This window comes from Lissotriton helveticus, chromosome 8 (assembly GCF_964261635.1).
Source record: "Lissotriton helveticus chromosome 8, aLisHel1.1, whole genome shotgun sequence".
In the NCBI taxonomy this organism is placed as follows: Eukaryota; Metazoa; Chordata; class Amphibia; order Caudata; family Salamandridae; genus Lissotriton; species Lissotriton helveticus.
The window spans coordinates 236,725,892-236,748,364 of record NC_136069.1 but is presented as its reverse complement, the minus strand read 5'-3'; positions in this window follow the sequence as shown (position 1 = coordinate 236,748,364).

Below are 22,473 nucleotides of genomic sequence, written 5' to 3'. Positions count from 1 at the left end.
GTATCCAGTACTCCATCTTTGACAGATGCTGAATTCCACTCATCTTTTGATAAACCATGAGGATCAGAAAAAATTCCAGCAATACAACAATCATTCCATGAGTTCTCATCAACTTCCTTCATGGGCAAGGGTAACCTACTTAAAAAATCAGCTACCACGTTTTTTACACCTGGTACATATTGTATAGTGTACATAAAGTCTTGAAGTCTCATGGATAAACGAGCAATCCTGGCTGAAGCTCTGTACAAACTCTCGGTGGTGAGAAGTTTAGTCAGGGGTTTATGATCTGAACACAAAATAAATTGTTTGCCCCAAATAAATTTACGAAAGTGCTCCATAGACCATACCACAGCAAGAGTTTCGCGCTCAATCACCGAGTATTTTTCCTCACAAGGTGACAGAGAGCGTGAAGCGAAAGCAATAACGACTTCAACACCCTGTTCAGAAATCTGTGAGAGAACACAACCTAAACCCACACCGCTAGCATCAGTGGTCAAATATGTTTTAGCAGAGGGATCAAAACCTTGTAACATAGGTGCATGAACTATTGCATATTTGATTTCCTTAAATGCAGCTTTGCATTTTTCATCCCAAACAAAAGGTGATTTGTTCTTCATGAGCACCCGCATGTGAAAAGTTTTCTGTGAAAATTGATTGACAAACTTAGAGTAGAACTCAGCTAGACCGAGAAATGATCTAAGTTCGTCCTTGGACTTAGGTTCAGGAGAGTTTACTATAGCTTCCACCAACTTTGTTTTAGGTTTTATACCTCCATCACAGATTTCATGACCTAAATAAGTAACGGAATTTTGCGAAAATTTACACTTACTGAGTTCCCCAACTAAACCATTATCAGCTAGTATATTAAGAACTTTTCTTAGGAGATTGTCATGGTGATCTTTATCTTTCCCCATGATCAAAATATCGTCCTGGAAAAAAATTACCCCTTTTACATGCCCAAACAAATTTGTCATTAGTCTCTGAAATACTGCTGCCGCAGAGGCTAAGCCAAATGGCATTCTTTTAAATCTAAAGCATCCAAATGGGGTAGCAAATGATGTCAAGTGTTTACTTTCAGGGTCAAGAACAACTTGATGATAGGCTGCTGATAGGTCTAAAGTAGAAAATACCTTTGCATCTTTGGTTAATGACAACATTTCATCAATGCGTGGAAGTGGATATTGATCAACCAGAATTTGACTGTTCAAATACCTCAAATCCACACACAAACGGGCCTTGCCATTGGCCTTGCGTGCGACGACCAACATGCTGACATGCTGATGCTGGCATGCTGACATGCTGGTTCAGGAGTTTTCTTATAGTCAAAATTCTCCTTTTTAGAATTGCCAGGTCTGTAGTTTTTGTTAGTTTTAACAAAAGATTTCCCTTCAGAAATTTTGTTTACCATATCAGGTTCCTTTTTCTCACTGGAAAGAGAAGCTTTTGCACAACGTTCTGAAAGTTCTGCTTTTTTGACCATAGCAATAATTTCCTTCAAAGTTCCATCACCTTCAACCCATAACTTGTTTTGAATGGTTTTAGTTTTGGTATACATGACAATTTGATCACGAATAAGGTCATCGTGGAGTTGAGCAAATTTGCACTTAATAGCTAATTTTCTAAGTGCTGAAACGTAGTCCTCTACTGATTCGGATTTTTCTTGCTTACGTTGGAAAAAGGAATGTCTGGTGACAGCAATGCAAACGCACGGAGAAAAATAATCATCAATATCTAATAATGCTGAATTGAAAACGTCAACGTCACCACTAGATCTATCAGTTTTATCCAATTGATTGTAGATTCTTAATCCTTCTGGACCAAGACCTAACAATAAAATCCTTTTTTTTTCTTTCAGGAGTGAAAGATCCACTTACATCTTCCAGGTTTGCAACATAGTTCAAAAAATATTCCTTCCAATCTAACCAAGCAACAGGAGGATCACCTAGAACAATTAAAAACTCCCTTGGAGCATTTAAGTTTAAACCATGTACAGGCTTATCACCAGATGTAGTAGCACTGTTAGAGTCAGGCATACTGAATGAGGTAAGGTAATAATATAAGTAAAAATATATATATGTATATGTCTTTGTTCAAATAAAAGACAAATTAATTGTAGGCAGCACCTTAAATGAAGTAATTTGTATGTACTGTTAGAATTTGTAAATGAATACTAGTAAAGAAAATAGAAGTAAATAAATACCAAAAGATTTGCCAGTGTCCAGATCCAGAAATGAATGCAAAGCGGTGAAATTGTAAAAAAAAACGGGCGAAAACCACTTAAAAATGGCCGCCGGCGTGACCTTACGTGGGGTCGTATCCACAATGCACCGCAATGTTAGCTGACGTATTCCGAGTGACGGAGGTGTGAGCAAAGATGCTGCGACGTTTGAACTCGCATCCACGAGCAAGGTACGTGGTTGAAAGTAAACAGGTCTCGTGTCAGGTTTTAAAACAATGGAGAGGCTTTAAATTATCTCAATGCCGCTTTGACACACGCATCCCGCAGGCGCCTCATTCAATACTGCCGTACCTTCGAAAATGCCTTAGTTGGTGAAGGTCAATGTCCTCTTGAGACTGTGGCAGGAATTCCCTGAAGTCGTCTCTGCTACAGCGGTTGATCAAACGGAAAGATTCTCGGCGCTGTTGGCGCTGTTAGAAACATAAACAGAATCGCTTCCTTCTTTCTTTTCTTTTAAATACAAGGAAAGATCTTATTGCAATGTAGAGGACATCTCTGGAAAAACGAAGTTTTTTTTTTGTTGAAATTGTGGAAATGCGCTTGAAGTCACCAATGAAGCAGGAACACACAAATCTTCATTAATTCAGTGGTTTCCCTCGTCGCCAAATTTGTAGTGAATCACCAGGAAGCAGATTAGGATAATTCTTCTTTTATTCACAACTCAAGTAGTACATATAAATAAGGTGCTGCCAGCTTGAAGGAGAACCCTGTAATGGCTTGCACTCTGAATACATTCTCTATGACATAAATACATTCTAAAATTGACATGGAATAGTTCTAATGAAACATTAAAGGAGCCACCTAACTATCTAATGAAATATGATGTAAACATCACTACAACCGCCTACTCTGTGTAGTATAAAAGCTGTAAAACAAAGGTATTAGTATGGTCTGGGCACCACAGTAATGTACAGTTTGATTTTTTGATGGCACATTCAACGAATTAAGAAGAATTTAAATAGCGTAGATAATAGCCTACGTTAAACATTTAAAACATCTGCAGTACTAATTCGATGAATTCATAAAATGTTTATATCCTGCTCATGCACTTTAATTTGGGTTCCTTTATCAACTGCAGCTGTATTAGAACACCAGATAGTTTTCCTTTAAATAATATGACCACAGAGGAACAACACCTGGAAGACATTTGCCATTAATCAGACCTCACTTATTTCAGACCGTTACTGCCAGGAACCAGGAGTGTCGAAGCAATGTTATTCTCTTACTCCAGAGGATATTAGCCGGATATGCGCTGTAATATTGATTAAACAATTCATATCTATTTTTTATTTTATGACTCAAAGTAATACATTCTATTTACTGACATTGAATTTTTAGGGCCTGTTTCGGAGCGCGGCAGAGGGTTACTCAGTGCTTATTTTGTAAAATAATAAATGCCAGAGCCCTGGCCAGTAGGCCATTGCAACTTGCACCACCAATTGACCCTGTCATCGCTGACAATGAAGGTACCAAAACAGCTCTCTCACCTGCAAGTGCAACAGTACAGATTGTTCTAGGTCCCCTTTACTAAAGGAATGGTTGGGGAGGCAGATATTAGTAATTTTTTGTATATATAGTATTCATAAACAACTATTGTTTTGCTCATCTCTACATTAGATCATTAGTAGCATCCATCTTACCTGTGCTGTTGACAATTAAGTGCCGGTGCAAAGCACCGGAAACAAATTAAGTGCTGGTGCAGAGCACCGGAAACCACCGGCTCAAATTAAGCACTGGGTACTCCATCACGAATGTGACCTATATCCCGTCCGCCGTATTAAAAGTGCATTACACCCAATGACACTTAGAATATGATGTGATGGACTAACCTGTCTGCCGAACTTTAAATAAGGCCCGGACATTTCTGGAGTGGAATGGGAAGGCACTTACTGTCAAGTAAGGCATGTTATAAGCGGAGAGTGCTTGATTTGAAGAAAAAATATAAGGGAAGGAACAGTTGGAGGAAAGAAATCCTTTCACTGATGTGAGATTGAACACGCATGATCATGAGTTTTTAACAACTGGAGTGAGTGGCTATGCTTGAATTTAGCGAAAGCAGCTCTCCATTATTTTATATTTGTGTTTATTAATTTCTAATTATCAGAAAACCTAGTTTCAAAGTGCAGTGGAGGGAAATACGAGAAATGGGGAGGGGGAAATCTCAAATTTGTTGAACCTGACCATCTCTTAAGGGTCAATCCCATACTTCTTTGCCTTCTTTTTGCAATGTGGACTTTACCACTGCTAACAAGTGCTGAAGTGCATGTTCTCACTCTCTTAAACATGGTAAAATTAGCCCACACCTGATTGCACATTTATTTTCCTAGTGCGTCTCTAGTAAAGTAGTGCTGCATGTACCTAGGGCCTGTACAATGAAATCTACTAGTTGGCAGCAGCACTCATTGTGTCACCCACTAAAGTAGACTTTTAAAACATTTATCAGGCCTTCCACTGCAGCCTGTAGTGCAGTTTTCAACATTCAATTTGACCTGGCAAAACGCACATTTTAGCACCCATAAAATAGGCCCTAAAGGCTCCTAGGACACGATTCATTGTATTTAAAAATTAGGACATGGTTGCTTACATTTTACATGTCCCAGTAGTGAAAAATGTCCAAAATCATTTTTTCACTACTGTAAGATAAATCTCTCTCACTGACTAATACTAGGTTACCGTACTATAATTAATAAGTGTTAACTTTGGATTTGACTATGAGGTGCTGCAACGCTGCCCAAATGGCGTGATCATAACATGAGAAAGAAGCTGCCAAAAGGGAATGCTTTCAATGTGAAACAAAGCTGAATAAAGTAAACAAACTGGGCTTGTGCCAGAGGTTTTGAAGTTATTTGAATTGGCACTACAGGAAGGAAAAGAAAATATTTATGGCTGTTGTTTTTACAACATATGTCCAGTCACTGTTAAGGAGGACTAATTATTTTCCAAAAGCCTAGTCAGAGGCTACAAGGAAATCATGTGCCTCAGTTTGATGACCTGAAGAGAACCCTCTAATGGTCTAAGGGTTTGAAATGAGTCAACAATTAAAAAACACTTAGGAGGTCTTTTCTCTAAAATATTGACTGGCTTTTAGTGAACCCTGAGAAGGACGTCGAAGAATTTTGTTGGAGGGTTCCTGTGCATAAAGCCCAAATAACAAAATCGAGTCACAGCAATACTCCTGGGGTTTCACAGTAGCAAAAGGAGCCTTTATTAGTGGTTCAGAAACCTGATGCTCATTGCTCCTAATAATGTCTCAACTGGAACTACTTGGATGTTCTGTTGCTCATATTGCCATTTGAATTGTTTGTCCTGTGTTGTCTCATTTTTTGATTTATGTTCATTTGGAAGATATGCCTTAATATCCTGAAAAACTTCATTTAAATGTGTATGCTATCACTTTGTGGTGCCTTTATGTGTTTGACAGTATTTCAACTTGAGTAACAGAAATATGTTTGAATAACTGTAAATAATAAAAGGGGTTCACGTTCATTCACAGCTGTGACCACAAAAACAAAAATAATCCAATTCAAGATTACTCTCAGGACTTTGGGGTTGATGCTGTTGTTGCATCATGTATTCATTTAGTTTTTGTTAGAATATCCCGATCATTTGTTTGAAGCCCTCATGAGAGACCCAGTAGCACCAGCCTTGGTCTTTAAACATGTTGGCATTTCGAGAGGCATTTAGTTAAATCGAAATACTTTGAGTGTTGGAGGATTTCAGGATTAACTCATTATCCTCAACACTGGTGATATTTATGCTGAAATAATATGTCTAGTCCATAAATGTGGATAACTTTATGATTGTTATCGTGTTTTTCATAGTTGGTGCAAACTTTAAATGTGTTTTGTATTTGATTTATGTTTGTATTAACTCAGTGATTTTGTCTTTTGTTGTAATTTGATGTAAGCCATTTTAAACTCAGTGTTTGTTGAATTTGTGTTTGATTGTAGGTCATTGTGAATTGTGTCATTTATATGTGATGGTTTATGTGTTAATTTGAGAAATATATGTTTCTTTTTTCAGTCCTTTGAAAAGATCGTTTGATCACTTTAAAAAATATTCTATAAAAAAGAATGGTTTAATAGATATTCCATTTGAACAGATAAAAGAATACTCTGTTCGGTACTCCATAAAGAGTAGGAGTGTTTGCTACCACAGAGCCAGGTGTTCATATTGTGTTTTGAATTTCGGACTTTTAAAAATTTGGCATTTTCCTGCCCCAAACTATTGAGGCTTTTTAGGAGTTTCCAGAAGGTGCATGGGTCTTTTACTTGCTCCCTTATCAGGAATGTGTATTTGGCCCAGGCACTGAACAATAGAACTTGGGAATAGCAGAGAGATGGCCATCCTGGCCATCCTGCCTGTGTGGAGTAGTGCCCTGCCTCATTCACACTTCAAAGGACTTGCCTCCGGCACTCACAAATGACCTATGACACCAGCCTTTTGTCACCCCAGGCTACTTGGAGCCTTGACTGGAGAAGAAATTTCCAGTACCATATACGGGGGTAGTACAGGGAACAGGCTTGGGCAGGGCCAGGGTGATGATAGGCTGGAAGGTGACTGGTGGGCACTACCTACACTGCCCATGTGTTTTTTGGCCAGCCGCCTGAGGCCGGCCAAGCCTACATGTGCAGGGAAGCTCTCTCCAACCCCAGCTGCATTGCTGGGGTTGGAAAGAGCAGGCCCAGACTCCCAGTCTGTCCTGGAGTGCAAATCATTAGCGCTCAGGCCAATCCTGAAGCTGCTGTCATGGACGAGAGCAGCTTCAGGTTTAACCCCAGGGCAGGCTGAGAGCCTGTGCCTGCCTGCAGTGGTGGGGGGTGGGTGCAGAAGAGCGTGACACAATGCAGGAGGGCTGCAGGTTAGTTTTATTTTTTATTTTTTTGTTTTTCTCTGTTGTCCCCCTCCCCACCATGACCCCCTCCCCACCACACCTCTTTTTTCCCCAATACGAGCCGCTCCTGCCTACAACGTGACCAGCATGTGCCCTGCTGGCCTCTGCTGGAGTGAGTTCCTGATCCCCAAGAGGTGCCTCCCCAGGTCCTGGACCCTTGTTTGGCATCAGTTGAACTCCTCCTGAGAAAAAAGGAGAAATCTGAAGTTGGGCACTCTTCGTGACTGCAAAAGTACCCTTTTGAACCAAGACTCTGTTGCCTAGGATGACTGCCAATGTGAAGCTTTTTTGAACTCGACTATTAGCGCAACAGCAACAGTGAGAGTCTGAGATGACTGGCAACACTACATTTGGCCTTTTGCAGTACAGCAATGACAACCCACTGTGACTGCCAACATGAAGATGCTGCAGCGACGGTCTCTGGTGCTCGACCAGCTCTTTGCACTACAGCGGTGATAGCCCGTGCCACCTGACCTACTCTTCGTGCTACGGCAATTACCATCCACAATTTCCTTGCTGCTCCTTTCAGCCTCCTCCTCTACAAGCTGGACTCTTCCTACCAAATTTTGAGGAGGAAATGTGTTCAGCAAGACTAACCTGGGTCCCTCTAGCTGGCCCAAATTTTATTGCAGCATGCCTGATCCTATGACTTTGTGATTTTCGACGCTATACTTACCTGAAATGTTAAACTTATATACCTATGCTTCTACCATTTTGATTTTTGTCATTCTGGTGACATTTTATGTACTAAAATTTACCATAGTTTTCTGAGTTGTTTTTGTATTTTTTGTGGTTTACCCTGAAAAGGATTGTGGTTGTTGTCTGACAGGGGTTTACACACCCTTCAACCAGTAACCCAATTTATTACAATATGTGATGAGAGGATTTAATGCAGAGAATTGTTTTCCTTCCAGCCATTTTCATATCTAATGAGAGATGGAGAATTTATGTCCTTCTGTTAGTGATTGGCTGTGAACACTTCAAACCAGGAAGTGTTGGCAGCCATCTTGTGACTCGGTTGAACCGAGTCACAAGGAGAAAGGTGAAAAAAGTGGGAAATTAAGAAAAGGGGGCATGGTCGAAACACCCTGACCCTGTAGGCCTGCTCAGGGAGTCCCACAATGACTCCAAGGGTCCAAAAAAGCATTTTTCAAAAACATTTGGACGTGAGTCGCATAGCATCTGCTAATCCTAGCCCCCAAAAAAGAAAAAAGCGTGGGCTTCTGCACTTTCTTTTCTTTAAGCCCTCCGGGTGGGCCATGTCCTGGGGGCCTGCATGGGCCCCCAGAGCCTTGTGAACCGCCACCTCCCTGGGGCTATGTTTATTAAATGGGGGCCACGTGGGCCCCCTGCAGCCCCGGGGACCACCACCTCCCCAGAACTTTGTTTGAAAAAATACATGGGGGGCTCCTGCTCCCCTATGCAGCCCGAGAGACTGCCACCTCCCTGGGACTACATTCATTAGATGCGGGGGCAACACGGGCCCCATCAGCCCCGGTGGACCGCCACCTTCCCAGGGCTTTATTTTTAAAAAAGGTGTGAAGGGGCTCCTATCCCCACTCAGCCCACCTCCTGGGTTATATTCCAGGACCCCCACACTGCCATGGGGACTATCACCACCCTGGGACACAAATTAATTAAATGTATGAATCCGGTGTGGACTCCCCTCGACAGGGACACCACCTTCATGGGACTACAAGGTAGATGGGAGGGGGGTTGTGCGACCTCCGTCCAGGAGCCCATCATGGTTCAGTGGACCGCCACCCCCCAGGGCCGCTCCAGTAATGTCCTGGGGTGCCCAACCCCAGGACATTGCAGTTTGCTATGGCATGGCGGGAGCACTACTCCTGCCATGCCAAAGCAAACACTCCTTCGCTTCATGGAAGCAAGAGCATGGAAAATGCTCTTCCTTCCATGAAGCGAAGCAGAATTGCTTTTGGGCAGAGGGAGCTGCATGTTAGCAGCTCCCTCCGCCCAAAAGCATTGCCGGCTCCAGCCCGAGGCGGAGAGCCGGCAGGGACCATGGGAGCCGCCCCTAGATCACCAATGAGAGGCCAAACCCCGGGGGTATGGGGTCCCTGGGCTGAAAATTGCCCAGGAGAGGTGAGGCCGCACACCCCTCCCTCCCTTAAATTAGTTTTTTATTTAAATGGCCGGGCTTCAGGGGATGGGGTCCCGGGGCCCTCGTCCCCTTAAAAAAAAAAGAACATAGGAAGTCCCAGCCCTAGGGGATGGGGACACAGGCCCACCACCTACCTCCAGTAAGCCCCACAGAGTGGGATTGCTGAGAGGTGGTTAAAGGATACACCCCTTTTTACAACCTTCTGCAAATGCACCTCTTGACATACTGGTCCTGCTGGCAAGTTTGCTGAGACACTCTGTCAAGCCATCTCCCCAATCTCCCCCAAATATAGGTATTGCCTTCTATTGGGAGATTTTAACATTCACATGGATGATCCCTCTGATTCTGAGGCCTTAAGGCTGCATGAATCTTTAGAGATCCTTGAGCTGTCCCCCTATATGCATCTCCCTACTCATGAAAAGGGTGATACCTTAGATCAGATATTCTCCAACCTTAGAGTGGAAATAGAAACCCCCTTTCCGCTGGTGTGTTCTGACCACTTTCTTCTGAGATTCAAAATTTTCAAGACCCTACCCTATCCTCAATCGAGGGATAAGTCCCACCCCTACACTTTTAGACCCTTCAATCAGGTCACTCCTGACAGCATGAGGGCTGCTTTGGATCAGTATTGATTCCTTTTAGTGGCGATCCTGAGTCCGATGCTCCTTGCCTAGAGAAGTGGCACGAAAATCGTGCATTAGTGTTGGCTCCCCTCACCGCTCGTAAAACTAAATATGCCCGCCCCTCTGCACCATGGTTTATAGAAACCCTTAGGAAGAGCAGGAGTGCCTGCAAGCGACTAGAGAGAGTATGGCTTAACAAGTTTAACTCAGAGGACTAAGGCATCTATAAACAAGCTCTGAAAGCCTATTATAATAATGTGCGCACTGAATGTGCTGAGAGCATACCATTAACCCTCACTTCTGTCTGGGTCCGTCAGATGGCTAGCTTTTTCCATGACAAGATCTGCCTGATTCAAGAATCTTTTGTTTCTATTGACTCCACAAAAATCGACCAGGTGTGGGGTGCTCACCCCTGTGACTAGTGACTTCATTGCATTACAGGGCAGGGCCTCTTGCTTCTGAGTAGGTACCGGGTGAGGTGAGGCCCAGACCTTATACAAGCAGGTTGTTGTTATTTGTCTTTTATTTTGAAGATAGCCAACTTGAGATAAAGATGGCGTGGTATGAAAGAACAATGAGATGCTCACTTTACAACCTGTTTTATGCCACCTCTTTTTTACAGGTGTGAAGAACACCCTGCTGGTATTGAGGTACTTTTTGGATATGTATATGAATATGAATATGCACCATTGCACATTATTAGAATGCAGTAGCTGATTTACAATCTAAGTCCTGAAGAAAGCCTTGGCGTAAGGCCCGACAGGCTGAAACTAGTTGACCAGCTTTGGATAAGCGGCCTATTTGTTGAAAGCCGCTCTTTGACACGTTTTTATTAGGATTGGAAGGGATGTCAGATATCCTTTTTATTGTTCTCTCACTATGCACTGCAATATCTTTTTTCCATCACATACCCTATTTGTTATATTTCATGATCATGTGGGTCATGGTTTTATAGCCTTTCTGACACCTCTTTTTGTGATCATTGGGAGAGGTATTAGTGGGATATCCAGATGATGACACTGGCCATGTGGGCAGTTGATGGAAATCCGACTTTTCCTTATTGATGTCGCCTCTCAGTATTCTTTATACTTTACTTGTGATACCTTTGACGTTACTTTGTTTGCTCTTCCATTTTTTTGACCACTGGATTTTGTTATGTTAAGATAGGGGTGCTGACCACCCACCCTCTAAAGTTGGTTACTTGATCACCCAATTTCCCCGTATCTCCTTAGAAAAAACCCTGGAGATTATGACAAAATTGAAGGCCGGCTCTCCCTCAGACCTGTACCCAGCAAACACCCTGAGGACCATTGCGGGGACCATAAATCCTGCTGTTAACTCAGTTTTGAATTTTTCACTTGAAATGGGTACGGTACCTAGCTGTTGGAAAAAGGCAAATATTATCCCACTATTAAAATTAAAGAAATCTACGGCTGATCTGGCAGTCGCCTCCAATTATAGGCCCATATCTCTGTTGCCTTTCTTCTCAAAAGTTCTTGAAAAGTATGTTTATGCAGTACTTACGGAATATGTGGAGTTGAACCATGCTCTCCACGACAGTCAGTCAGGTTTTAGAGCCTCCCTTAGCACTGAAACAGCGCTACTGGAAGTTTCAGAAATTATCAAAACACAGCTAGATAAAGGTGGATGTGCTGTGGTGATATTGTTGGATCTATCCGCGGCATTCGATATCGCGCCCCATGACCGACTCATGAGTAGGTTGTGTTGAGTGTGGTATTGGGGTCACGGTATATAAATAGTTTGCCTCCTTTCTGAGTGAGCGGCAGCAGGGAATTTGGTCCCCCCCCTTTTCAGCAGATATCCCACGATGAAGGTGGGTGTCCTACAGGGTGCAATTCTGAACCCAATGCTCTTTAACATTTATACTGCCCCCTTCACTATTTTAGCAGAGTTGCATGGTGCGAAGATTATCTCTTACACCGAGGACACCAACTGCTGTTCACGTGCGAAAAAGTAGCACATTTTGACAGGACGGAGATTACTAGCTATTTGACAGAGGTCTTTTCCTGGATGTGGCTTAACCAACTAAAATGCACCCAAAAAAAATCTGAAATTATCTTTTTTGGTTGCCCTCCCTGTGTGGATTGGAGCCTTTGGTCGTCCCGCGATATGTCTCCTCCCTCTGCTCCAGTCAGTGTGGTAAAGAACTATATTCCAATCTAGTGACGAAGACTCAAATTCAAACCGTTGCTGGCACATGGTGTGGTCTACTAAAAATGGCAAGAAATACTCTTCCTCTGCTACCAGTGGAATATCGGAAAACCGTAGTGCAAGCTGTAATTTCATCGAGGCTGGACTACGTGAAGGTCCTGTATCTGGGCCTACCAGAATATCTTGTCCATCGGCTGCAGGTGGTTCAGAACGGTGCAGCCAGAGCTATTCTTATGGTAAATCCCAGGATGCATATGACACCTCATCTGAAGGCTTCGCACTGGCTCCTGGCTAGAAAGAGGATTCAGTTTAAGGCCCTAGTGCTGGTCTATCGAGCATTCCATGGTACAGGGTCCAACACTGTCATCCTCAGCGGGTCTTGAGGTCCTCCGGATGGTCCCTCATGTTCATCCCCAAGTTTGCCCGCTCTCGGACGGGGGGACATTCCTTTCAGGTTCTTGCGGCACGTATGTGGCATGATCTGCCGTTGTATCTCAAACAGTCCCATGATCTGTTACTTTTCAGGAAAAATCTAAAAACTTGGCCATCTCAGCAATAACTGTCTGGCAGGCGTGGTTAGAGTTCCTACAGTTTCAATCTTTGGTGGTTTAGTGCCAGGACACTCTTTTTGAGTATCCGTGTGCTTTATAAATACCTATTTTCATTTCATTTCACTGCTGGTAGGGTGATGAGGTCCCCTGGTGTCCTGAGGACCTCAGGACTAAAGTGGACTTCATCCCACAAGCAGCAGTGCACCAGGAGGTGTGTTTGCAGAGTGGTGGAGAAAGGGGGCGTGGCTTCAGACCACCTCTCAGCAATCCAGCTGTGTGGGGCTTTCTAGAGGTAACAGGAGGGCTTGTTGGCCCGCATAGACACTCAAGAGGCAAGGGGACTTCATACCTAACCAAGAGCCTGCCAGGAGGTGTGTTTGCAGAGTGGTGGTGAAAGGGGGCATGGCCTATGACCATCTCTCAGCAATCCCACTGTGTGGGACTTACTGGAGGTAACAGGTAGGCTAGTTGGCCCCTAAGGACTACCAGCATCGAAGGGGACTTCCTTCTCCAACCAAGAGTGCGACAGGAGGTTTGTTTTCAGAGTGGTGGACAAAGGGGATGTGGCCTGGCATAACAGCTCATCAATCCTGCTGTGTGGGTCTTACAGGAGGTAATAGGCGGGGTAGTTGCCCCACAAGGGGGTCCTTGGGCCCAACTACCCCTCCTATTACCTCCAGTAAGTCACACACATTGGTATTGCTAAGAGGTTTTCAGACTCCACACCCCTCTTTCTCCACTACTCTGCAAACACGCCTCCTCGCACACTTCTGGTGGGGGATAAAGTCCCCTTCACTCCAGAAGGATCTTTGGCGCCAAGAAGCCCTCCTGGTGTCTCCTGAAGTCCTACGCATCAGAATTCCTGAGAGCTGGTTAGAAGCCCTGAACCCTTTCTCCACCACTCTGCAAACGTGACAGCTGGTTAAAAACACCTTAGAAAATCGCTGAAAAAAACACAGGTTTCTGGGACTTTATAGTTAGAAATTAGCATTTGTGAAACCTTGAAAAATTCACTGAAAAAACACACAGGTTTCAGCGACGTTATATTTAGTCTGACATTTCATTCGTTACAAAACGAGAGAAATTCAGTCATTATGGTTAGCTGAGGTAACTATAGTTCACCCGCCCGCAATGCACTGCTGATGACCTCATATATTACATCATGGATGAGATGATCAGTGACATCACTGTTGACATCACTGATGACCACTGATGACATCTCAAATGACATCACTGATGACATCATCTAAAGCATCTCTAACGCACCCTCTCACACCACTGTAGACTCTCTTATACAGCCACTACAACCCCCAGACCACCTCTCACAAACCCTTTCTCAGAGCCATACCAGTACTTACACACCCACTCACAGATTCATGGATCTTTACACACATCCACTCGCTCACACATACTGCCACTGATAGACCCACTCACTCATTAATACACTATTTATTTATTTTATTTATTTATAAAGTTTTATATAGGGTGAACGTGACCCACAATAAAAGGACATAAATGGTTGAGGTGGTATACACATATTCAAATTTGTCAATTTGAAAAATAGAAATATAAAAAATATGCATAACAAACATAGAGGGCCGAGATTCTGCAGGACGATGTACAATAGACAGTTAATGAGTGTTAAGTGATTGAGCTTGCAAACATACATATTATAACTTCTAATGGTTCAAAGTTGATATATAAAATGTAAAGATGACCAGGCTGACCCACAGCCAACTAACCATTAGACTGCATACAATTATAGAGCAAAAAAAATGGCTGTGATATAAGTCTTACATACAATAGACTATACCAATCCATCTGAGATAGGCAATGGTAATAGGATCTTAAAGAAGACTCAGTGACATCCTATAATTAAAACTTAGGATATGAATGTGTTCATTAGTAGTCTTTTTACTTTCTTTTTGAATGCAGTAAAGGAAGTGATTCCACGCACTAGTGGAGGTAAAGAGTTCCAAATCTTTGGTGCAATCCCTGAGAAAGCTCTACAGCCTGTTCTCTTCTTATGGAAGGATTGAGGTTTCAGCAGGAAAGTGCGTGCACTTCGTAGTAGTCTGCAGCCTCCAGACTTTTCCAGCTTTAGCGCCAAGTAACTGTGTGTATTGTTGTGAATTGCTTTGTGCATCATGCACTCCACTTTAAGGTGTATTCTTGCCTCGTAAGGCAACCAATTCAGTGCTTTCAAGGTTGGTGAGATGTGACTGTTTCTTTTGGTTCCTGATACGAGTCTAGCCGCAGCATTCAGTGCTGCTCTCAGCGGGGTCAACTTGTATTTAGGGAGACCACAGAGGGTGCTGCTTCCGTAGTCTAATCTTGGCAGTACTACGGCTTGTACTGCAATTTTTAGATCTGCCTGAGGGAGGAAGGGTTTGAATTTCCTTAATATACTCATTTTGTGATTAGCTCCCTTGGTGGCAATAGAGATGTGCGACTGCATATTCAAATGTTTGTCATTGGAGATTCCTAGGGATTTTGCTAAGTCAATGATGAGGGGGACACAGTCAAAGGAGGTTAGTTGTTTTAACCAGAGGTCTAGTTTTGGAGTATGGCTTGGAGGTGAGATGGGAATGAATTCGATTTTTGGGGTTTTCAAACATCGGGTGGTTGTTAGTGAGCCAATTTTGCGTGTTCAGTAGAGTAGTATTGAGGGCAATGAAGTCATCTGGCCTGGTGATTTTCAGATACAACTGGGTGTCATCCGCGTACAGGTGATATAGAATGTTCGCTGATTTCAGTGCATTCGCCAAAGGCTCCATTAGGAGGTTGAAAAAAATGGGTGAAAGGGCAGATCCCTGAGGCACACCAAATGTGACCATGGAGGGTTGCGAGAGTGAATTCTTCATCTTGATTCTTTGAGCTCTGTTATTCAAGAAGGATGAGAACCATTGCAACACTGTGCCCGAGAGGCCCATCCTTCTTTCCAATAGGGACAGAAGGTTGTCATGCTTGACCGTATCGAAAGCGGAGGACAGATCAAGAAGTATCAATAGGCATAATTCATTGCGGTCAAGCATTTTTAGTATATCATCCATAATGTGTGTGAGTGCAGATTCTGTGCTGTGTCCTCGGTGGAAGTCCGACTGGTGACTGTCTAAGAGTTTTTAGTTCTCAATTTGTTGCATAATTGTATTTGTACACATTTCTCTAATAGTTTCACCAAGGTGGGGATGTTGGTTATAGGACAGTAGTTGTTAAGATCAGATGGAGAAGCATAAGCTTTCTTTAGTATAGGAGTGACCGGCCCTATTTTTAGACAGTCCGGATTGACACCTTGACTCAGGGAGGCTTAAACAATTTTAGCCCATAATGGTAGGATAGATGTTTTTAAAATCTTGAACAGGGCAGAAGGCATGGGGTCTGAGAAATTATTGGAGGGGTTGATTGCTTGAAGAGTGTTGTCAATAGTTTGAGAGCTTGTCGAGAAGGTGTGCCAAGAGGCATTGTTTTTTGTGACTTCCCTTAGATTATTAAAATGTACTTTGAATAATGCGCCCAATTTAGGGTCTTGGACCATAGATTGTGGGAGGGCCATCTTTGAGTGGATGTCAAGCTCGATGGTCTTAGTCTTTTCTAAGGTGCTCAAGGTTATCAGTGTTAGGAGCCGACTTCCAAAGACGTTCTGCAGCTCTTAGATGTCTATGCTCCAAGTTCAGGCCATCATTGAACCAAGGCTTGGAAATCTTAGAGGAGACATTTTTGTTCCTGTAGGGGTGCTGTAGAGTCCAGGATTTCGAGTAACGTGTCATTGTAGAAGGTTGTAAGGTCATGTACATCAGTTATGTCCGTCATGAGGCTCATGAGTTGCAATGGTTTACCAAGGAGATGGGATTGATGTTTGGTAAGTTCCGTTTCCATTGCCTTGATTTTGAGGGTTGCCCCTTGTATGCTTAGCTTCGATATTGATGGAAAAGAGAATGCAGTAATGATCAGACCAATCGCATGGGGTGATAGATTCTAGTAGGAGGATGTTTGATTTTGCAATGATGAGGTCCAATGTCTCTCCCTTGTTATGCGTTGGGCTGTTACAGAATTGGGATAGCTCCTGTTCTGTTCTTTAAGACAGGCTATATTATGATCATTTGTGTTGTTCCAATGGAGGTTGAAGTCACCTAAGAAAATATGAGGCACTAGAGAGTTGGAATTGGATGCCATGATCTTCATAATCTCATTAATACAAGTCACGTTATCTATTCTTAGCCCCCTGCTTTTTAACATCTTTATGGCCCCCCTTGCAGAGGTTGCGGAGTCGTTTGGCGCTCAGATCGTGTCTTACGCTGATGACACCCAGCTCTTGTTCACTCAGAACAAGAATGAGATGTTTGATGGGGCACGGATCAGAGGCTGTTTAGAAGCAGTCTTTGATTGGTTCAAGAGACACGGCCTGAAATGCAACTCCGATAAATCGGAGCTGCTTTTTTTTGGGTGTGTCTCTGAACCAAATTGGAAAAGTTGGTGGCCTCAGGATCTTTTCCCTCCTACCAATGCTAGTACCAGGGTTAAAAATCTTGGTATTATTGTAGACAACGAGTTGACTTTTGGACCCCAAATAGCCAGTCTTGCAGGGAAATGCTTCGGTATCCTGAGGATGCTCAGGAAATTTCTTCCTTTGATTTCCGTGAATCATCGCAGGGTTATCGTTCAAGCATTGGTAGGGTCTCGCTTGGACTATGTAAATGCCCTTTATTTAGGTCTTCCTAAATACTTGGTAAGGAGACTTCAGGTTGTGCAAAATTCAGCTGCACGGGCCATTTATGGTCTCCCTAGACGAGCGAGTACTTCCAACCTGCTAAAGGAATTGCACTGGCTCCCTATAGCCAAAAGGGTGCTGTTCAAGAGCCTGACTCTAACTTATAAGGCTCTGCACGATCTGGGCCCCAGGTATATTAGTAAACGGCTCGCTCTGTACAAACCGAGCAGAGCTCTTCGCTCCGCCTCCCTGCTTAAATTGTGCGTCCCATCCATCAAACGCACTCGTCAAGGGGGGCGCTCGTTTCACTACCTGGCTCCATGTGCCTGGAATGAATTGCCTTTTGACCTGAGACAGGCCCCTAGTCTGATGTCTTTTAGAAAAGCATTAAAAACCTGGCTGTTTAGCTAGGAATTGTGTAGTCTTTTATTCCCAGTTATGTTTTCTTTCCAATAAAGGTCCTCTTCGCCAAAGCGCCGGGACACTCCTTTGTGAGTAGCCGTTGCGCTATAGAAGAACCCAATTAACATAACATAACATGGGGGGTGGTAAAATATGTGTAACTTGCTGGAGATGCACTTAGCATCTGAGGTATTAATGCATATATAATCACAAGAGGATAGCTCAATGGAGTCCGCTTGCTTGACTGATATTGAGTTACGATAAATGCAGGCTACCCCTCCCCCTAGGTTCCCAATTCTATCGAGTCAGATTAGGTCATAGGAAGGAGGAATCAGTAAGTCGAGAATGGGTGAGGAGGAGCTATTTAGCCAACTTTCTGTGAGGACCATAATGTCTAAATCATCCTCTAGAATGAGATTGAATATATCAGTAGCATGTTTGCTAGCAGATCTGCAATTTATGAGCCCACACTTCAACTTGTTAATCGAGGGGTTTAAGGTCATCTGTTCTAAATTGATATTTGTGCGAGTTATCTCTATTTACAGATCTGTTATTGAGTGTAGGTTCACTGAGGGGATTGGTTACAATGGTTTGAATAGAGTCGCAATGGGACTTACTATTGTCAGAATCCAGGGCATAAAATGTAAGGAGGTTGTCTATGTCGCTGTCTGATAGTTCATTGCTTGACCTCCTGGGCCACGAGAGGGAGGGTACCCAGATTAGTGTTTATAGGGAGAGTGATTTTGGATATGTGTCTACTAGATGTGTGGTCTACTCATAAAGGCATACAGGCGCTGACACACTGAGCGAGTCACCCATAGAACTACTCGTACACCTAGACACTCACCCATACAGTCAATCATACTGACACTTACTCACCCAATCAGTTACACACCAACCCGCTTATTTTCTCATTCAAATAGGAACACATACTCACTCAGCTATACCGTCACTGACAGAAGCTTGCACTCATCTATATAGCCACTCTCTCGTTCACTCACTCATGCATACGTCACTCAAAAGCTCTGTTACTCACGTGTACTTCCTTTCACATACTCAGTTACTTACCCATACTGACACATGCACTCAGTCACAGACACAGCCATACAGACACTCACTCACTCATACAACTTTAAACACACACAAAAGTACCCCACACAGCCACTGACTTACACACTCACTGATCCATACAGGCAGTCACACTTCCTCCTCACCCACAAACACAGACACCCAGACAACCATAGATGTAGTCAGACAACCAACCAATCACCCATATAGCCATTCACATACCCACTAACACACTCCTATCCCCACTTAGACATGAACTGAAAGACAGATACACACATTCACACAACCAGTCACTCACCCATACATTTACTGAGATACCTAATTACTCACTTATACAGTCAGTCACGCACCCACTGAGCTATCCATACAGTCACTTATAAACCTGCGGATTCACAAATACACCTTGGTATATCATCAAACTCTTTATTTTGGTATAATACCATAAAAGATGCAAACATTCACAATAACAGCATCCATACTAAACAAGAAGTAACATACAGATAAATATGAGAACATGTGCAATCTAGAGATAACAAAAGATGTTGAGACTACAGCAGTGAGCAAAAGGTGCTTGAGCACCGTAATTGCCATGCAAATCGTGGCTTCAAGGCCACGTGTGAAGAAAGCTTACTGTGCAGCGTGACAGATTCCCTGAATAAAGTGTGAATGCGATTGATTAAAAATTTGTGCAAGTATCTAACCCTAAGGTTTGCATCCATAGGAATTACGCATGATACATTGGTATATATATTCAACGCTCTTAAACTTAAAAAAAACACTCACTGTCAATGGATGATGTCAGCACTAATGTCATCAGTAATGTAATTTGAGATGTCAGCAGTGATTTCATCAGTGCTGCCACTTATCATGTCATGAGTGATGTAATAAATGAGGTAATAAGCAGTGCATTGCAGGGATGGAGTTATAGTCACCTCAGCTAAGTATAACCGCTGAATTTCTATGGATTTGTATGAGTGAAATATCGGGCTACCTATAATGCCCCTCTAACCTTTGGTTTATATATATATATATATATTTGCCAGGAAGGTTTTAAATAAAAGCAACATCTTGCCTGAAGCCGTGGGGTCTGTCTCCTTCTTTTGCCACGCTGTCGGTGTGGAGGTTTGGGGATTCTCATTGAATATATATATATATATATATATTTATATATATATATATTACCTACTGGCGGTCGCCAGTAGGTATATATAGTTAGGATTTTTTCTCTATGGGTTTTTTGAAAATTCTATGTCTAATAACTTTGGCGTTTGTGGACGGAATCGGCTGAAATTTTCAGGAAAATGGCACATTTTGTTTCTGAGCAGCCCTTGAAAATTTGGGGGGGGTTCGTCCAGTGGGGGCCGAGAAAAAAGGGGGGTCCCAAAACGTGTTTTTAACATTGAGTTTTCCATAGGGCGGTTGGCCTCACTTTTAGCCCGAACGGCTGAATGGATTTGCACGAAACTTGGCAAAATTGTAGGGACTGGTAGCCCGATGTGCCTTTTGTAGGTCTCAATATATGTGCTCCAGTGGATTTTGAGAAATTAACGTTTAAAAAAAGATATATATCTGTAACAGCGGACCGGTTAGCGCTCTGGTTCGCGGACTTTTCGCGCAACGGAGCTTTGTGAAGCGAAGCTGATTGGTTCTCCGGCGTCTGTCAACATTCCAAACAGTCCGTAGCGGCCGCCATCTTGTCTCTCGGTAGGATCGAGAGACAAGAGGAGGTCAAAACAAAGGGGGAAATAACTATAAGGGGGCATAGTAGATCCTCGCTGACCCCCTAGGTTTGATGTGGAGGTTTTAAAAGGGCCCCGCGGGGCAAAAAAAAAACAAAATAATAATAATCTAACGGCTGAATGGATTTGCACGAAACTTGGCAAAATATTAGGGACTGGTAGCCCGATGTGCCTTTGCTAGGTCTCAATATATGTGCTCCAGTGGATTTTGAGAAATTAACGTTGAAAAAAAGATATATATCTGTAACAGCGCTCCGCTTCGCGTACTTTTCGCGTTACGGAGCTTTGCGAAGCTGATTGGTTCTCCGGCGTCTGTCAACATTCCAAACAGTCCGTAGCGGCCGCCATCTTGTCCCTCGGTAGGATTGAGAGACAAGAGGAGGCCAAAGCGAAGGGGGAAATGACCATAAGGGGGCATAGTAGATCCTTCCTGACCTCTTAGGTTTGATGTACCATTTTGCCAAGTTTGGTGTAATTCCGTTCATCCATTCAGGCTGTAGACGTATGTAAATGTCCTATGGAAAATTGCATGGGGAAAACACATTTGAAAGTGTTGAAATTTAGAACCAATTAAAATGTTACTTTGGTTTTGTATTTGTGTGTGATGAAAGTTAATTGGTTATGTATATATGTCAAATGAGAGGAAACCACAGCCATTTTGTGATACTACTGTCTGAGGTACATTTGTGAGGAATTTTTGGTGGTGAATTTCTGGTGTTTGATTTACACAGTACTAACACTTCTGCTACTTTTAAAAAGGTGAGTTGTTAATTTGTAAGGGGAACTATGTTGTACACTTGAAGATAATTTGAAAAATGTTTTCTGTTATTTATTTGCAGTCCTTCTGTTATACTAAATACTTGATGAAGTTAGTTTTATATTATGTATTACTAAAAACGATAAATGAAAGTGATTATTTTTTTCTGCAATTTACAGCAAGCAATTTCAAAATAAAATGGTTCACAATGAAGAGACCGTGGCAATTTCTTTTGAATTGTCCACTACATTGATTGAAATTGAGAGCACCAATAATGAAATATTGTCACAAGGAGGACATGACTTGTATGATTCCATTAGATTGATTGAAATGGACAGCACCAAGAATGAAATATTGTCACAAGGAGATGACTTGAATGATTCCACTACATTGATTGAAATTGAGAGCACCAATAATGAAATATTGTCACAAGGAGGAGATGGCTTGTATGATTCCATTAGATTGATTGAAATGGACAGCACCAATAATGAAATATTGTCACAAGGAGGAGATGACTTGAATGATTCCACTACATTGATTGAAATTGAGAGCACCAATAATGAAATATTGTCACGAGGAGATGACTTGAATGATTCCACTACATTGATTGAAATGGACAGCACCAATAATGAAATATTGTCAGAAGGAGGAGATGACTTGAATGATTTTTTTGATCAATCTCTTGATGGCGAATTTATCGAGTGTTTGGAGACCATAGAGTTACAAGAATCATCATTGCAGACTTTTAATGAGGAGATTCCAGATGAGATGATTGAAGAGGAAATTACTGATGAGGACATGTTACTAGTTGTTTCAAATTTAGAAAATTCTGAAGAATAAATTTATATTTAGAAATCAAAAATTGTTTGAGACATTATTTATTTTTATTTTTGGTTGTAGCGAAGTGATTGTAGTATAAAATGAGACTTATAGTATAGAGTGCAACATTTTTATGTTACATGGTAAGTTTACTCATATTTACTTCCCTTCTGCCACTATATTATCTCCAATGTGTATTTGACATCTCTTCTTCATCTCCGGCCTCCTTTCTCTCACTGTGTGTCTCCGATGCATCTTATCGCTGCTATTTTGTGTAATTACAGAAGAGAGTAAAATAAAATAGTTCGGAACGTGAAAAGGGGGCAAAGTAGAGTACTCCTCACCCCCTAGGCCTTTTTAGGCGGTCCCAAAAGGATCA